General features: G+C 40.3%; 1 pseudogene; it reads left to right on the top strand.

The window, feature by feature from the left end:
* Positions 1–10,223: 10,223 nt before the first annotated feature.
* On the top strand, positions 10,224–14,678 carry LOC136166100 (hypoxia-inducible lipid droplet-associated protein-like; annotated as a pseudogene).
* Positions 14,679–18,861: the final 4,183 nt, after the last annotated feature.

Below are 18,861 nucleotides of genomic sequence, written 5' to 3'. Positions count from 1 at the left end.
ATAGTCTTCATTTCCTTCTTCTAGCTTCTGGAAAACACTAATCTACTTTGTCTCAGTGGATTTGTCTCTCCTGGACATTTCATATAAGTTTTAATAAAATGCATGATTTTTGTGTCTGGTATCTTTTACTTACAATCATTTTTTCAGGGTTTATCCATGTTGTAGCTTGTATAAGTACTTCAATTTTTATGATTAAATAATCCACACTATGGATACATCATATTTTGTTTATCCTTTTATCAATTGATGATGATTTGGGTTGACTCCACCTTTTGGATATTATTAATAATGCTGCTGTGAACATTCATGTACAAATTTTTTGACATATGTTTTTAAGTTGTCTTGGGTGTACACATAGAAGTGCTATTGATGGATCATCTGGAACTCTAACTTTTTGAGGAACTGCTTTTCAAAGAACCTGCATAGTTTATTTTTTTTTTAATTTAATTTAATTTTTTTTTTAAATTTTATTTTATTAGTTGGAGGCCAATTACTTCACAACATTTCAGTGGGTTTTGTCATACATTGACACGAATCAGCCATAGAGTTACACATATTCCCCATCCCGATCCCCCCTCCCACCTCCCTCTCCACCCGACTCCTCTGGGTCCTCCCAGTGCACCAGGCCCGAGCACTCGTCTCATGCATCTCACCTGGGCTAGTGATCTGTTTCACCATAGATAATATACATGCTGTTCTTTTGAAACATCCCACCCTCACCTTCTCCCACAGAGTTCAAAAGTCTGTTCTGTACTTCTGTGTCTCTTTTTCTGTTTTGCATATAGGGTTATCATTACCATCTTTCTAAATTCCATATATATGTGTTAGTATGCTGTATTGATCTTTATCTTTCTGGCTTACTTCACTCTGTATAATGGGCTCCAGTTTCATCCATCTCATTAGAACTGATTCAAATGAATTCTTTTTAATGGCTGAGTAATATTCCATTGTGCATATATACCACAGCTTCCTTATCCATTCATCTGCTGATGGGCATCTAGGCTGCTTCCATGTCCTGGCTATTATAAACAGTGCTGCGATGAACATTGGGGTGCACGTGTCTCTTTCATATCTGGTTTCCTCGGTGTGTATGCCCAGAAGTGGTATTTCTGGGTCATATGGCAGTTCTATTTCCAGTTTTTTAAGAAATCTCCACACTGTTTTCCATAGTGGCTATACTAGTTTGCATTCCCACCAACAGCGTAAGAGGGTTCCCTTTTCTCCACACCCTCTCCAGCATTTATTGCTTGTAGACTTTTGGATAGCAGCCATCCTGACTGGCGTGTAATGGTACCTCATTGTGGTTTTGATTTGCATTTCTCTGATAATGAATGATGTTGAGCATCTTTTCATGTGTTTGTTAGCCATCTGTATGTCTTCTTTGGAGAAATGTCCATTTAGTTCTTTGGCCCATTTTTTGATTGGGTCGTTTATTTTTCTGGAATTGAGCTTCAGGAGTTGCTTGTATATTTTTGAGATTAATCCTTTGTTTCTAAGAAGCTGCATAGTTTAAATTCCTATCAGCATTGTACGAGGGTTCCAGTTTTTCCACATCATGATTGACAGTTGTTATTGTTGATCTTTTTGACTAATCCTCTACTGGGTGTAAAGTGGTATCTCATCATGGGTTTTAAAAAACTTACTTATTTGATGGTTGTGTCTTAGTTGTGGCGTGCAAACTCTTAGTTGCATCATGTGGCATCTCTGACCAGGGATTGAACCTTGGCCCCCTGCATTGGGAGTGAGGAGTCTTAGCCATTGGACAGCCAGGGAAGTGGTTTTTTAAATTTAAATTTTCTTTTTATTGGAGTATAGTTGCTTTTCAATGTTGAGTTTTTGCTATACAGCAAAGTGAATCAGCTTTACCTATTGATGTGTCCCCGCTCTTTTGGATTTCCTTCCCATTTATCATTATGGTTTTGAGTTGCATTTCCTTAATGACTTATGGTAGTGAGTATGTGCTTATTGTCTACTTGTTTATCTTCTTTGGAAAAATGTCTATTTAAGTTCTTCGCTCATTTTCACTTGGATTGTCTTTTTATCACTGAGATGTCCTTCGGATATTAACCCCTTATCAGATATGTGTTTTGTAAATACTTTTCCCACCATCCTGTGGTTTGTCTTTTCACTCTCCTTGTTGTTGCTCAGTTGCTAAATTGTGTCCAACTCTATGCGACCGCTTCACAGTACATCTGACGCACAAGAGCCTTTAATTTTAATTAAATTCAATTTATCTATTTTTCTTTTGTTGCCTGTGCTTTTGGTTTCATATTTAAGAAATCATTGTCAAATCTGAGATGATGAAGATTTGCCCCTTTATTTTCTTCTGAGAATTTTATAGTTTTAGTTCTTTCTTTATTGAAGTGTAGTTGATTTACAACATTGTGTTAACTCCTGTCGTACAGCAAAGTGATTCAGTTATACACACACACACACACATTCCAGATTCTTTTCTATTATAGATTATTACAGTATTGAGTATAGTTCCTTGTGCTGTACAGTAGGTCTTTGTTGGTTATCTATTTTTTTGTATATTGTAGTGTGTGTGTGTGTTAATTCCAAACCTAATTTATACCCCTCTCCTTCCCCTTTGGTGACCGTAAATTTGTTTTCTATGTCTGTGAGTTACTATCCAGTTGTAAAAAAGAACAAAGTAATACCATCTGCAGCAACATGGATAGACCTAGAGCTACCATATTAAGTGAAGTAGCTAGGCAGAGAGAGACAATGATGATATAATATTGCTCATATGTGAAATGTAAAAACATGATATAAATAAACTTCTTGATAGTTTTAGTCCTTAAAGTTAAGTATTTGATCCATTTTGTGTTAATTTTTGTATATTCTATGAGTTAGAGTTCAACTTTATTATTTTGTGTGTGTGTATCCATTGTCCCAACATTACTTACTGAGGAGACTATTCTTTCTCTTTTGAATGGACTTGGCACTATTGTCTAAAGCTAACTGGCTGTAGAAGTATGAATTTATTTTCTGGATTCCATTGATTTATGCCTATCTTTATACCAATACTACACTGCCTTGATTACTGTATCTTTGGTAGTAAGTTTGAAATCAGGAGGTATGAGCCCTCCAACTTTATTTCACATATAGCTTTCAGTTAACTTATAACCACCAGACTTTCATTCTTTTTCTCCAGAACAAAAATTCCCAGGAACTTCTCTAATTATATATTTTTTAGAATGTCTATTTCCTCAAATTCTCCAAGTCCTGATACAATGTACCTGCTAATCCATTTCTGTCCACTGGTGTATCATCCTAGTTCACCATGAGTGAAAATAACAATGGCACTGTATATTTTGATTTGGGCTTCCCTGGTGGCTGAGTGTAAAGAACCCACCTGCCAATGCAGGAGACATGGGTTCAATCCTTGGGTCAGGAAGATCCCCTGGAGAAGGAAATGGCAACCCACTCCACTATTCTTGCCTGGGAAGTCCCATGGATAGAGGAGCCTCATGTGTTATAGTCCATGGGGTTGCAAAAGAGTCAGATATGACTTAGTGACTAAACAACAGCTACTTTGATCCAGCTTCCCTAGAATCTAGTCCTGTAATATTCTTCTGGCTCCTTCTGCTACATGTTGAGTAGGTAGGGGGTGGGTAGGGGGACCTGGAGTTATCTGAGATCCACCACCAGTGATGGAGTTCTCATTGCCAGTCAGCCAGAGGATATGCAAATACCAAAATCTCATCTTCACATCTGCTTTTTCAGAGGGTACTGGTACCAACAAAGCAGGTTCTGAGACTGACATCTTACTGGGTCGTGTTTTGGGGGCCCAGTATTGGAGAAGGAAAGGAAGAAGTATTAAAGAAAGAATTGGGTTGTGATGCAGTCTCCATGTAGCCGCAGCCAACTTCTAGGGGAGCTCAGAAACTGGGGGAAAGCCCTTCAGAGTTGCTCTGAGTTGGGGTGAGAGAGTCAGTAAAGTCTTACACGAGTTTTTGTTTGTGGATATTGCAGTTGTCTTCAGCTGAAGTTAACGCCTGAAGAGGTCTGAGAGCTGAGGACTCTGCCAGCATCTCGCGCAGCCACTAGGGAATAAGCCCTTCAGTCTTGAAAGGGGACCTGAGTGCTTATCACAGAGCCCACCACCATCATCATTCAACCAATAGTAAAATTCCAGTGATGTGTTAGAGACTGTTACAGGCTTTAGCATCCATTTATTTTCCCATTGATAGGAAAGGGGGTGCTAGAGAGCAGGAAGGTTTTAGGCACTGGAGGGTAGTGCAGGACCACATCTTGGGGGTGGGGGGAATGGTTTGCAGAGAAGGGAAAGGTGGCTGATGGAGAAGAAATGCTTCTCTGATTCCATGACTGCATCCGGGATTTGCTCTCTATACATATATATTATGTCTGTTCTTGCAAACAAAACTGTGTCTCTGTTCCTGTCCTGCAAATAGGCTCATTTGTACCATCTTTCTAGATTATGTCTGTATGTATTAATATATGATATTTATTTTTCTCTTTCTGATTTACTTCACTCCATTTAACAGACTCTAGGTTTATCCACAGCATTGCAAATGACCCAATTTTGTTCCTTTTTATGGCTGAGTGATATTCCATTGTATATATGTGCCACATCTTCTCTCTCCATTCATCTGTCAATGGATATCTAGGTTGCCTCCTACTGACTTTCTTAAAGTCATGTGGCTTATAAGTGGTCAGACATCTAGATTTTCTGACTTCTACTTAGATTTTTTTTCGTCTTTCAGATGTTGCCTCCTGTAACTGCAGACTAGGATCAGCACCAAGCTTGCCAGCCAGCTCCCTGGGCCTGTTCTTGGCAGCGGTGGTGGAGCTGTGTGGACTGCATGTGGAAGTCCTATTTTTGAAAGACCTCAAGTGGCCTAGGTTTAGCAGAGTCAGCTCCAAGATTGGCTGAGGCAAAGCGTTCCTGGCATGGAGTCTCTGCTAATTCACCAAGTTCTTGCAGACAATTTATAATAAATATGAGGGGACATTGAACTCAGCCAGCTCACTTCCCATTTTTGTTCATTTCCAGGGTGGATACGAAGTTTGGCATCTCGCTGGGGTTTTTTGCTGCCTGAATATGTCAGTCTTGATGTGAAAATAGCCTGCAGCTTACTGAGGTCGAGGTGGGTTGATGAGGGCTCAACTTCTCAGCAGCTCTGAGGAGGTTGGAGAGGAAGATGAAGGAGATCATTAAAGCAAAGAGCTTTTATTTAGTGGTGAATATAGCTGGCATTGTCTGAGCTTTAGAAAATAAGAGCGATTGCTTCATGAAGTCTAGGTTAACAGAAAGGAGGTTATTTCTCAACATTAAGAGATCAAGGAATTGTTTTGTGGATGTGTAGGCACAGTAGGTGGAGAAGAAAATGACAGTCCACTCCAGTATTCTTGCCTGGAAAATCCCATGGACAGAGGAGGCTGGCGGGCTATAGTCCATGGGGTTGCAAAGAGCCAGACATGACTGAGCATGCCTGCATGCAGATACAGTAGGAGAGAGGCAATGATTGATGGCTTAGGAGTGTGGAGGTAAAACAAAGACCATGGTCCAGGAGTCCAGTCTCTGGATGCTTGTTCTGATTCTATTATTTAGGAACATTAACCTTTGGGTGAAAGTCTTGCTCTCTCTTGGTTTTAAATTTTCCATCTTTAAAATGGATCTGATGACAGATGATTGGTTTTATTCCTTTGCTTGCCCCAAGAAGAAAATGAAATAATAGATATAAATGTGTGAAGTTGTGTAGACAAAAGACTACATTTCTAGGGCCCTCTTATATGATTCTCAAGGCTTTGGGCAAGTTTTGAGACTCTGGGATATGTATGAAGTGGACAGTATTTTGGAAGATCATAGATTTGGGAGGTCCTAGTCATCTCAGGAAGATTGGTTTAGAGGAAGGAAACCAGTTTAGTTCCCTTTCTCTAGGTTGCAGGAGTCTTGGTTCATCTATTTTTTTGAAAGTTCTCTGAAAATTGAGAATCCACTGGGCCCTTATAGGTGGCTGTAGTCTGTTTGGCCCTGTCTCAGCTCCCTTGGACAAAATGAAGTTGTCTTGGAGCAACTAAAAGTTCAGGAAATGAGTCAGAATGACTGAGAGTAGCTGGTGGTGCAAGATGATGTGGCTCCAACAAAAATATTCTCTTTGTGTAGAAATTTAAGGTTTGAGAGAAAGCTTACATCTCTTGTGAGAACTCAGTCAAATTATGATGATATTTTGGAGTGAAAATTCTCTACAAATTCCTGCTATAGATAAGTAGATGACAAGACCATGATGTTTTATGAAGACATGGCAGAAGCAGGACTCATCTGCTCTATGGAAGTAACTTTTGACTCATCCTTCTGTGTCTAGTCTCCTATGTTCCAGTTCATTCTTCAGCCTGTTGAAATAATTGCCTCTCTAAATCTGCTTCTGCCACACATTTCCTGCTTAACTTGCTTTCAGACTAAGGTCTACATTCTTTAATGTAGCAGATGCTAGAATCTAGGGCAGGGATTTCATTTGCCATGTACCTACATGATCTAGGATAATTTCTAGCACGTAGTTGAATGCCCAACAAATATATGTTTATAAATTAATAAATAACATTCATGGTTTGGTTTTAATCCACCTGTATCCTCTTATTCTACCTGTTGGGGACAGGTGTTCCCTGAATCAGTTTGCTTATAGTTGATGTCTTTGAAGTGCTTTTCTTGCTGACTGAAGTGATCTCCCTTTTCCCCCATGTGTCTGAAAAACAGTCTGTTGATTCTTGAACATTCAGCTTAATTGTCATCACTTCTTTTAATAACTTCCCTGACCCTCATGATCGCTGTTTCTATTCGACTTTGTTCAGCAATGGTCAGGCTTTGGATGCTCTAGAGCAATTGTTTTCAATCTGTATGCCTTACAAGGTCTTATCTTGCTCACCTTTGTACTAGTCAAGTTCCTGGGCATAATAGGTGCTTAATTAATATGTGTTGAATGAGCAAATGGATATACTTATGATAAACCAGATAGTTTAATGATAGTACCATATTCTCTTCATGACTTATAATTAAGGAATTGGAATGGAAGACATGTCAAACAGTAGGTATACTGCGCTCAAATATTGCTTCTGTTCTCAGGTTACAAAATGAGAACTAGCAACATGTTTCGTTGTCACAAATCTTATGGGCTTAACTGCTAAACACAAGTTTAAACTCTGGTGCTAATGAGGTTTGTTCTTCCCGTGAAATATCCTCTGTCATTTGGGAGAAAACTTTCTTCTGAGGGTACTGACTGCACCACCAGCTCTGGCTCAGTATTTCACACATTCCGAAAGTGGACCCGTTGAAAGAAAGTAATAATTCAGTACAATTGTTTTTACTTCTATTGGAGGAACAATTTTAAGTATTTGTGTAGTGGATGGTAGGACTTTGTGTAACAAACTAGATTATGTAAGATAGTGATTCAAATAAAACAGCATGATTTAGTGTCAACACAGTACCTAAAATAAGAGAGTATTTGATAACCATTAAATTGCCTTGAAAATGAATTCTTGTTTGGATCTTTATTGGAGAAGGATAGTTATATTGGTGGTGGTATATGGTAAAAACAGAGACATATTTCAAAGTTAAGCAAAGCCCTGGAGAAAGTTTTTTTATTTCTCTTGATGTTCTCTTTATTTCTCTGATGTTTCACATTTACTAGTCTTAAATAACTCTTTAGTTGGTTAGAACCTCTTTAATGATAACCAGGACACAGAATTAATTAATGACTTAGCACTGTGAGTGCTAGGGACAAAACAGAATGTTCCTCAGTTGTGTTATCATGTCCATTTTAAGGATCACGTATCACATGTGATGCTTCATGACCATATTTAGATTATCAGGGGATATCTGGAATTAAAGACTGTTCTTTCTTACTTCCTCCCTGGTTAGCTCTTTGTTCAAAGTATAGTTAATTATTAGCTCTCTCAAACAGATTGTTCCAAATCTGCTGTTCTGCTATTAATTTTCCTTATCTACTCTGTGTCCTTGTGTTTGGGTCTGGATTATCTATATGTTGCAAGCTCTCTGTGTCAAAGGAACTCATCTAGGTGTCGTCTGATCTACACAAAAATCTTGTGAAGTGAATATTATCCTTCCTATTTTGTAGGAGGGAAAATGGGTTAAGAAATATTTGGAGGACCATACTGCTAGTATTCATTCATTCACCATGCCTTTAGTGAGCTCAGGGCAAGATACTGAGTTTATGGTTGCCAAAAAATCTTTGCACTCATGGATGTGAGTTATAGATCCTTTGATTTGAAGGCTGACACCTAGGGGCTTCGCTGGTGCTCCAGTGGTTAAGAATTCACCTACCAGTGCAGGGGATGAGGGTTTTCTCACTGGAAGGGAAACTGAGATTTCCACATGCCATGGTGCAGCTAAACCTGCACACCACAACTACAGAAGTCCAAGTGCCTCAACAAAGACCTAACATAGCCAAATAAATAAAGATAGACTGACACATGCCCGAGCCTCCCAGACTGTTAAGATTCTTGAAAGTAGAGGCCATATTCAGGGACTACATCAATATAGTTACTGAAAAGTGAAAGCGTTAGTCGCTCAGTCGTGTCTGACTCTCTTGTGACCCCATGGACTGTAGCTCGCCAGGCTCCTCTGTCCATGCAATTCTCTAGACAAGAATACCAGAGTGGATTGCCATTCCCTTCTTCTGGAGATCTTCCCGACCCAGGGATCAAACCCCGGTCTCCCACATTGTAGGCAGATTCTTGACCATCTGAAGGAATTGAATGGAATTCTGACAACTAAGATTTATTCTTATCTGCTGTCCCTTGCTTTTTTCCCTTAGTGGATGTTTGACAAGGTGAATACCGATGTGTGGGTAGATGAAACGGATAGCCAACTCCTAAGCTGATAACCTTCAGTGATTTTTCTTTCCCCTACATTCCCACCAGTGGCCACTTAACTGAAGGCGCTGTCATTTCTGGCTTCCCCTGTGTGTGTATGTTAGTTGCTCAGTCGTGGCCAACTCTTTGCGACCCCATGGGCTGCAGCCCATCAGTCTTCTCTGTCCATGAGATTTTCCAGACAAGGATACTGGAGTGGGTTGCTATTTCCTTCTCTAGGGGATCTTCCTGACCCAGTGATCGAATCCAGGTCTCTTGCACTGCAGACAGATTCTTTACCAGCTGAGCTACAAAGGAAACCTCTGGCTTCCTCTCAGTTCAGTTCAGTCGCTCAGTCGTGTCCAACTCTTTGCAACCCCATGAATCGCAGCACACCAGGTCTCCCTGTCCATCACAAACTCCTGGAGTTCACTTAAACACATGTCCATTGAGTTCGTGAAGCCATCCAGCCATCTCATCCTCTGTTGTCCCCTTCTCCTTCTGCCCCCAATCCCTCCAAGCATCAGGCTCTTTTCCAATGAGTCAGCTCTTCCCATGAGGTGGCCAAAGTGTTGGAGTTTCAGCTTCAGCATCAGTCCTTCCAATGAACACCCAGGACTGATCTCCTTTAGGATGGACTGGTTGGATCTCCTTGCAGTCCAAGGGACTCTCAAGAGTCTTCTCCAACACCACAGTTCAAAAGCATCAATTCTTCGGTGCTCAGCTTTCTTCATAGTCCAACTCTTAACATCCATACATGACCACTTGAAAAACCATAGCCTTGACCAGATGGACCTTTGTTGGCAAAGTAATGTCTCTGCTTTTTAACATGCTCTCTAAGTTGGTCATAACTTTTCCTTCCAAGGAGTAAGTGTCTCTTAATTTCACGGCTGCAATCACCATCTTCAGTGATTTGGAGCCCCCCAAAAATAAAGTCTGACACTGTTTCTTGTCTATTTCCCATGAAGTGATGGGACCAGATGCTATGATCTTAGTTTTCTGAATGTTGAGCTTTAAGCCAATTTTTTCGCTCTCCTCTTTCACTTTCATCAAGAGGCTTTTTAGTTCCTCTTCACTTTCTGCCATAAGGGTGGTGTCATCTGCATATCTGATATTATTAATATTTCTCCCAGCAATCTTGATTCCAGCTTGTGCTTCCTCCAGCCCAGAATTTCTCATGATGTACTCTGCATATGGCTTCCCCTAATAAGCTTCAAATACATATGGTATAGAAAATGCATAATCTGATAGTTAATATCTTGGTACAAATTAGTTTATTAGGTAAACAGCTTGTTTTGGCTAGAGGGGCCCAGGTCTGAATCATATGTTAACAAAGAATTCCAGGTAGGCTGTTTTGTCTGAGGTTTTTTTTTTTTCTTCAAGGGAAGATGGGTATGGTCTAAGTAACTCAGGTCAATCACAAGGCCTGGGGCAGTGGAGATGTATTTGAAAGTATAGACCAAGTGCTAAGGAGCTTCAGGTCATCTATGGACTGTGTGGGTGTGTTTCATAGCTTTGTCTAAAACACGGTTCATATCTGGGAATTGTCGTTTGTGACTAAGACAACAGCACTCAAGTGAAACTTGTGTTTCTCTTTGGATTTGGCTGCTGAAAGACTGTGCAATTTATGTAGTGCTTTCCTGAATGGGAGACCATTACAGTTCTATGATTAGGTCAGGTCAGCAATGCATTAGAAGGCCAGTGCTGTATATTATTCACCATCTGAGAGGAAGCTCTCAATCATGTATTCCATGACAGTAGCTTCAAATCCATGGTGCCCATCTTTCAGTTAAAGAAGAATTAAGTGAAGAAATGGAACAAATGGTGTTTTACGAATGTTGTTGCTATAGATAACCTGCCAGAGTCGCTTTGTGATCTTAATTTAAAACATATTATAGAGAAGGGATACTTAGAGGCAGGAAGTAAGTGGTGTTCCATACAGCTAGCTAAACGAAATGAGAATGTGATTCTTAATGACTCTTGAGACAATGTTGAGGACAGAAGGATTATAATATTTTTGAAAAGAAGTGTGTAAATCTAATAAAAAGAGAAAAAGATGTTTTGTTTCCTGTTTTTGGAGCCAGCAGGATTTCCAGCTGCATGAAATTTCAGGAAGTGATGTGACTACTCAGTAATACTTTGCAAATTTCTTGGGAAATGATGAAATCATTCTGATGGCATTAAAATGGCTATTGAAGTAGTATTTGCCAAATGTTGTTTCTTACCTCTTTAAACCTTGTTAATTTACTTGAAAATGAAAGCAAAATCTTACCAAATATTTTCCATAGGCTTTTTTTCCCAGGAGTGAAAATATATTATGAAAATTCAGATCACCAAAGCCAATCAAATACTTGTTGAGTGCCTGCTATGTGCCAGGCATGGTGGTATTGGGAAAACACAAAGAAACTAATTTTTTTTTTTTTATCTGATTCATGATGCCTTGCGTCAGAAAAAGAAATGAGCTTTAAAAAACTAGTATTGTTGCTTTACAATGTTGTTAGTTTCTGCTGTATTCAGAAGTGAATCAGCTATATGTATATATATATCCCTTCTCTCTTGGGTCTCCCCCACCCCACTCCCTATCCCTCCCCTCTAGGTCATCACAGAGCATTGAGCTGAGCTCCTTGGGCTGTAGAGCGGCTTCCCACCAGCTATTTTTCACATGGCAGGGCACATACATCAGTCCCAGTCTCCCAGTTCATCCTACCCCCTGCCCCATGTCTACCCATCTATTCTCTAGAGACAAATGGATTTTTACTTAAAGTGCCAACTCTGGTTGGGAGGTTGTAGATGTTGGAAGAGTGGTACTGAGGTTTTTGAAATCTCATTTGGGTTTAGCAAGAAAGAGCTCTGGCAGTTAGGGATGCCTTCCCTGGCACAAAGTTCTGAAAGCAGTGGTGTTGGTTTGACGACTGTTGCCCGCATTTCTTAACGTGGCTTTGTTGTGAGTGTGGTACTGATTCAGAGTTTTTGATTTTTTAAAAATTTGACTGTCTAAATCTGTACCTCTTGGTGCGTTCTCTTTCCTGGATTGTAGATAATTTCCGACCTTCTGTAGAACATGTCTTCTTAGATGTCTTGTGGGAACTTTTAGACATTGTGTCTCAAAACCGACTATGTTATTTTCCCTTGGCAAAGTGATTAGTTCTGTCACGTTCTCTACTTTAGTTCATGGTATCATCTTCATTCCTGTTTCTTAAGTGAGAAATGGAAGATTCCTCCTTGCCTCTTTGCCTTCCCTTACTCCATTACATCCAGTTGATAAAGAATATTCTATCAATCCAGAGATGAAGGAAGAGTGATGTTGATGAGATGAGAATTCAGAAGGATCAGGAACTGAAATTACAAGAGAAATTCTTCCAAGTCTTGGAAACAGATTGAGCTTGATTTCTGAGCCTAATTCAACTATTGTGAATTAATTTCTTATTTTCCAAGTGCAAGTAAGATTATTTTATGATTAGTATTATAGAAATAAGTGGGAAAAGTTTAGATGTGTAATTTGTTAAAAGGAAAGTGGAATTTCTTGTCTTAGTGCAACTCTTGGGGGTACTTTTAAGTCTCTTAAAAGGGAAAAAAGTTGTATCAGTTCAGTTCAGTTATTCAGTCATGTCTGACTCTTTTTGACCCCATGAACCACAGCATGCTAGGCCTCCCTGTCTATCACCAACTCCCGGAGTTTACCCAAACTCATGTCCATCAAGTTGGTGATGCCATCCAGCCATCTCATTCACTGTCGTCCTCCTCTTCTCCTGCCTTCAATTTTTTCTAGCATCAGGTTCTTTTCCAATGAATCAGATCTTCACATCAGGTGGCCAAAAGTATTGGAATTTCAGCTTCAGCATCAGTCCTTCCAATGAACACCCAGGACTGATCTCCTTTAGGATGGACTGGTTGGATCTCCTTGCAGTCCCAGGGACTCTCAAGAGTCTTCTCTAACCCCACAGTTCAAAAGTATCAATTCTTTGGCACTTAGCTTTCTTTTTAATCCAACTCTCACATCCATACATGACTACTGGAAAAACCATAGCCTTGACTAGATGGACCTTTGTTGACAAAGTAATGTCTCTGCTTTTTAATATGCTGTCTAGGATGGTCATAACTTTCCTTCCAAGAAGTAAGTGTCTCTTCATTTCATGGCTGCAGTCACCATCTTCAGTGATTTTGGAGCCCCCCAAAATAAAGTCAGCCGCTGTTTCCCCATCCATTTGCCATTAAGTGATGGGACCAGATGCCATGATCTTCATTTTCTGAATGTTGAGCTTTAAGCCAACTTTTTCACTCTTCTCTTTCACTTTCATCAAGAGGCTCTTTAGTTCTTCACTTTCTGCCATTAGGGTGGTATCATGTGCATATCTGAGATTATTGATATTTCTCCTGGCAATCTTGATTCCAGCTTGTGCTTCATCCAACCCAGTGTTTCTCATGATGTACTCTGCATAGAAGTTAAATAAGCAGGGTGACAATATACAGCCTTGATATACTCCTTTTCCTATTTGGAACCAGTCTGTTGTTCCATGTCCAGTTCTAACTGTTGCTTCCTGACCTGCATACAGGTTTCTCAAGAGGCAGGTCAGGTGGTCTGGTATTCCCATCTCTCAGAATTTTCCACAGTTTATTGTGATCCACACAGTCAAAGGCTTTGGCATAGTCAATACAGCAGAAGTAGATATTTTTCTGGATCTCTCTTGCTTTTTTGATGATCCAGTGGACGTTGGCAATTTGATCTCTGGTTCCTCTGACTTTTCTGAAACCAGCTTGAACATCTGGAAGCTCATGGTTCAGGTATTGCTGAAGCCTGACTTGGAGAATTTTGAGCATTACTTTACTAGCGTGTGAGATGAGTGCAATTGTGCAGGAGTTTGAGCATTCTTTGGCTTTACCTTTCTTTGGGGTTGAAATGAAAACTGACCTTTTCCAGTCCTGTGGCCACTGCTGAGTTTTCCAAATTTGCTGGCATATTGAGTGCAACACTTCCACAGCATCATCTTTTAGAATTTGAAATAGCTCAACTGGAATTCTATCATCTCCACTAGCTTTGTTCATAGTGATGCTTCCTAAGGCCCACTTGACTTCACATTCCAGTATGTCTGGCTCTAGGTCAATGTCAACAATCACACCATCATGATTATCTGGGTTATGAAGATCTTTTTTGTACAGTTCTTCTGTGTATTCTTGCCACCTCTTCTGCTTGTGTTAGGTCCCTACCATTTCTGTCCTTTATTGAGCGCATCTTTGCATGAAATGTTCCCTTGGTATCTCTGATTTTCTTGAAGAGATCTCTAGCCTTTCCCAGTCTATTGTTTTCCTCTATTTCTTTGCACTGATCACTGAGGGAGGCTTTCTTACCTCTCCTTGCTCTTCTTTGGAACTTTGCATTCAAATGGGAATACCTTTCCTTTTCTCCTTTGCTTTTTACATGCAATATATTTTAAAAATAAAAAGAGTTTTCGCTGAGAGCTGCACTTTTATCTACAGAGAGGTGTCTGGGTTGACATTTCATTAACTGACTTTCCTTCTGATTCTGCGCGACCCTGTTTTTACAGCAAGCGGGCCTCTCCTGACCCTTCCTCCTGGAAGATCCAGGGGGCTTCCAGAAGCAGAAGGCAACTCTGCTGTACTATTAAGGAGTGGGATCCTTGGAGCCACAGTGAAGCACATGTTGAACGTCTGTCTCTTTGGTGAGAGGCTGACCCTGTTCTCCATCTTCATTAAACTCGTCTCATGAAGTCCCTGGAGGGCTTACTGGAGCGCCCATCTCCTGGGAGCTCCTGGACCACCAGAGGTCAGCTTCCCAACACAGAGCCCCCAAGGGCCTTCCAGGCCATCTATCCAGAGTGGTGTGATAAGACCTCCCTCCACCGGCTATGGCCTTAGAACAGTGTCCAAAATACCTCCAGTCTACCAGTTTCTGGGCAGGCAATCTCAGTGTCAGTGTTATCAGAGAACTAACTGTTACCAGGCCCTCAAAGGGCCTCTTCATCTGGATACTCCTTGTTCTGGAAAAAGCCTGTTTTATCACAGATGTGAGTGGGTCGCCTGTGGCTGTGGAATGGAGTGATCTCACTCGTCTCTGATGTCCTGAGCAGCCTGCCTTTGTCTTCTCTTAGATGGGGACTTGTGCTGCAACTTTAGCTATTGGGATATGGTGTTGTTTTCAACCCTACTTTTTAAGCATCTGCCAAGAATTCCTTTGGACTTGGGTGTCTTATGGTCAGTTTAGTTGGCATTCAACTTTTCTCTCATGAGAGCTCCTCTGTGTGCAGATAACAAGTTAAGAGGTGTGAGGGTTGGCTGTAGGAAGGGGAAAGGTGGTGTCCTCTGTGTCCTGTTCTCACTTTTACATTTTTTTAAAAGTTCTTCCTCCAACTTGACAAGTCTGTGTGTGGTTATTGGTCTGAAGTGGGCAGGGGAATGACAGTGCCTGCTTGGGACATGGGCATTTTGGCCACCATGTGGCTTAAGTAAGTATTTCTAATGAAATAAAGTTGAATGTATATCTCCAAAAATAACACAAGAATCTTGCAGGAAAAAAAAGGAACAACGTTTATAAATGTCTCTGGAATGCCAGCTCTCCACCTTATCTATTACGATTGCCCTAGTTCACTGTCTAGTTTTCCTCCTAGAGATAAGAAAGTCACTGTTCTCTAGTCTTTCTCATTATCACATTCTACCTCAATCCTGGTTAACTTTTTTGTTTGTTTGTTTTCTTTTTCTTTTTCTTTTTTTTTTAAATTTTTTATTTTTCAGTGGGTTTTGTAACTTTTATACTACAATCGGCATTGTCTTTCTAAATCTGATCGTGTCCTTCTTCTGTGGAAACTCCCTTCTTATATATAACATGCAATGACCTCTCCTTAGCTTAGAAATCTTTCATGGGTGGACATGGTACTTGTCCCATCATTTCTCACTCTTACCCATCCCAGGCATCCCATTGGTCAAATACACTGAAGCTCTTGCCATTCCTGAGACTTGCCATAGTCCTTCATGACTATGTATCTTTGCAAGCTGTGCCTTCTGCCTGGGATGTCCCACTCACGGCCCTCAAAGTTGTATCAATCCTTTTTGTTTTTTTCTTTGAATATCCTCAGAGTGCTTTGTATATGGCTCTCTAGATATAGGATCAAGTCCTAGGTCTTTATTTTTATTTTACGTTTTTCTTGGCCATGCCTTACAGCATTTGGGAATCTTAGTTCCCCAACCAGGGATAGAACTTGGGCCCTAGCAGTGAAAGTCCTAACCATGGGACCACCAGGGAATTCCCCAGAGGTGGATCTTTTCCTATTATGTTTTTGAGGTGTAGGTCTGGCTGCCAGCATTCTGGAAGCCTAGGGTGGTAACTCTTCAGCTTGTAGATTTTTATGTCATCCCTTTGTGACCTGCCTCCACTGTGTTTTTTTAGAGACTTTCGGTTTGCATTTTCTGTGACAGACGTCCCATCTTCTTCCAAGGTGCAGGAGTGGTACGTGCTCCTGCCCTCCTACACACTCTCATAATTCCTGTCTTTTATGGGATTCTGCAGTACAGCTGGTCATGGGTCATATTTGTTATTCATTTGAACCCACTCAACGTTCTCAGATCTGATACATTGGTTATCATCCATTCATTCACCTTCTGTATTACAAAATTTTGTTAACTCTCATTGGCTGCTGTATTCATTCTATTCCTGTTGTCCTGTGGGTCATTCACTTTTTATTTATTAATAATTCTTTTTTAGTCCATTTATATTAGTATTTTCATTTCTTGAATCTTCTGTTTGTTCAGTGTACCATGCTTAGTCAGAATCCATATAGTAGTTGTCTAATTTTTCTCCTCGGCATATATTTATTTATTTTTAAGGGGATACGTGAGCATCAGAGATTAACAGTGACTAATTAATAGCATTTACTTATTGGGACAAGGAGCTTTTGAAATCCAGGCTTTGGCAAGTCTTTCGAACTCCATCATTCATCACATCCCCACATGTACACTGTTATTCAGCCATATCAACCAACCTGTAGTTTGCTGTTTTGATGTTATTTCCTAAGAACAGTTGTTGGTTATGTTCTCTGGGTTTGGAATCCTGTTTATCTAGGGTAGACCTCTCACTCTTTTTCTAAAAAAGAGACTTATTTATTTTTGGCTTCTTTTGTTGTGAAGAATGGACTCTAGGCACTCATGGGCTAGTAACAGCACGTGGGTTCAGCAGTTTCAGCTCACAGGCTCTAGAGTGCTGGCTCAGTAGTTGTGCCCGGGCTTAGCTGCTCCTCTGTGTGTGGGATCTTCCTGACCAGGGATCACTTGCATTGTAAGGCTAATTCTTAACCACTAGACCACCAGGAAAGCCCCTCTCACTCTTAAATTTGGTTTAAGTGCCCTTTATTTTGGAAGCACTTCCTTATCCAATCCCAGAGAGTGATTCATACACTCTTTCCTTATCTTCCGTCTAAATAGCTTTGCTTGGTTCTTGCAATGTCTTTGCCTTCTTAATTATAAGAGTTATTGATGTATCATAACATAAGGTCTACATTTATTCCTACTGTTATCTTCCTTACCTGTACTACAAAGTAGCACTCAATACTCATTTGTTGGGTTGACGATGACCTGGAACTCTACTCATGAAAGTGATCTGCTTTCCTTCCTTTGGAAAGTCTGTCTTACTGTGGATGCTTTCTTCACAGTTGCAGCCACTCCATGGAGTCTAGTAATCAGGTAATAATTGACAGACAGTACACGTACATGTGAAATATGAGGTTAATGGGGTCAAGTGTGTGTTATTCATTGTGGCACAGGGCAGCTTGATGAGCCTTGCAAACACACTTTAGAAATTCTCAAGTCTATATACTGCAGGTAAGAAACATTTGATATTGAAACAAGTGGCTGATTATTGAGAATTGATTGATTATTAAAGCAGTAGTCGCTTGTTCATTCTGTTATGCAAACAGGGAACACAACTAAAAATATCATGAATGCTCTCAAAAAGCCAGTCCCAAAAAAGACAATTAGCATGAACACCTGGAAGCATATTTTACCAGGATATGTATTTACTAATATTTGAGTAACATTAGGGGTAATGTCACTCATGGGGCTTCCCAGGTGGCACAGTGGTAAAGAATCTGCTGGCCAATGCAGGAGACTCAAGATAAGGGTTTGATCCCTGGGTTGGGAAGATCCCCTGGAGAAGGAAATGGCAACCCACTCCAGTATTATTGCCTGGAAGATTCCATGGACTGAGGAACCTGGTGGGTTGCATGGGTCGAAAAGAGTCAGATGCAATTGAGCGACTGAGCACACACACATAATGTCACTCAAATTCCCAAAGTAGGGAAATGTCTTTAGGGTAGATATTTCTCTAAGCATTTCCCCTTTCCCTCTTCTTTGTCCCCACAACTTCAAGTACATGCTTAGAAATCTCAGATGTATAATTTCAAGGACCCAGGGGGGAAATAGAGAGGCAACACAGTAAACCATAAGAAGCATTAGGCTCTGGGTTTAGGTTGCTCACTTTGAGGCCCATCTTCAATGGTACCAAATGTTTGACCTTCTCTAAGGTCATACACTTAGTACCCTTATGTATCTCATTTGTAAAACAGGATTAGGAAGATATATCTTAGTGTTGTTGTAGGATTAAATGAGGTAATACTTATAAATCTCTTACAGAAATGCTTAGTATGTTCTATGCAGCCAGTTATTGTTGTTATTCCCATATTGTCTTGTGGTTATATATCAGTATTGATCTTTTTTCTAGGCGTAGTGCTAAATTTTCATTTTTCCCCATAATTCTTTATATTACTGGTAAGACCTATATTCATACCAGTGACATAAAGAATTAGTGCCAGGATCCCCTATGTGTGCTGTAATGAATGCTTCTTAGTATTTGTAATCTCTGCCTCCATTCTAGGCTCCAACTTTTAGCTCTTGTTGAAGAAAGGGAGTGTCTGTGGCCAATGAAGGAATGTGTCCTTCGGTCAGTATCCTACTTGATTCCTGTAAAATGTGTTTTGATATTTTTAGGGTACACTGTCTGAAATGGAACTTACAGTAATCTCA

Source organism: Muntiacus reevesi, chromosome 1 (genome assembly GCF_963930625.1).
Source record: "Muntiacus reevesi chromosome 1, mMunRee1.1, whole genome shotgun sequence".
Taxonomy (NCBI): Eukaryota; Metazoa; Chordata; class Mammalia; order Artiodactyla; family Cervidae; genus Muntiacus; species Muntiacus reevesi.
Note: the sequence above shows the minus strand (reverse complement) of the source record. Positions and strands in the feature narration are given on the sequence as shown.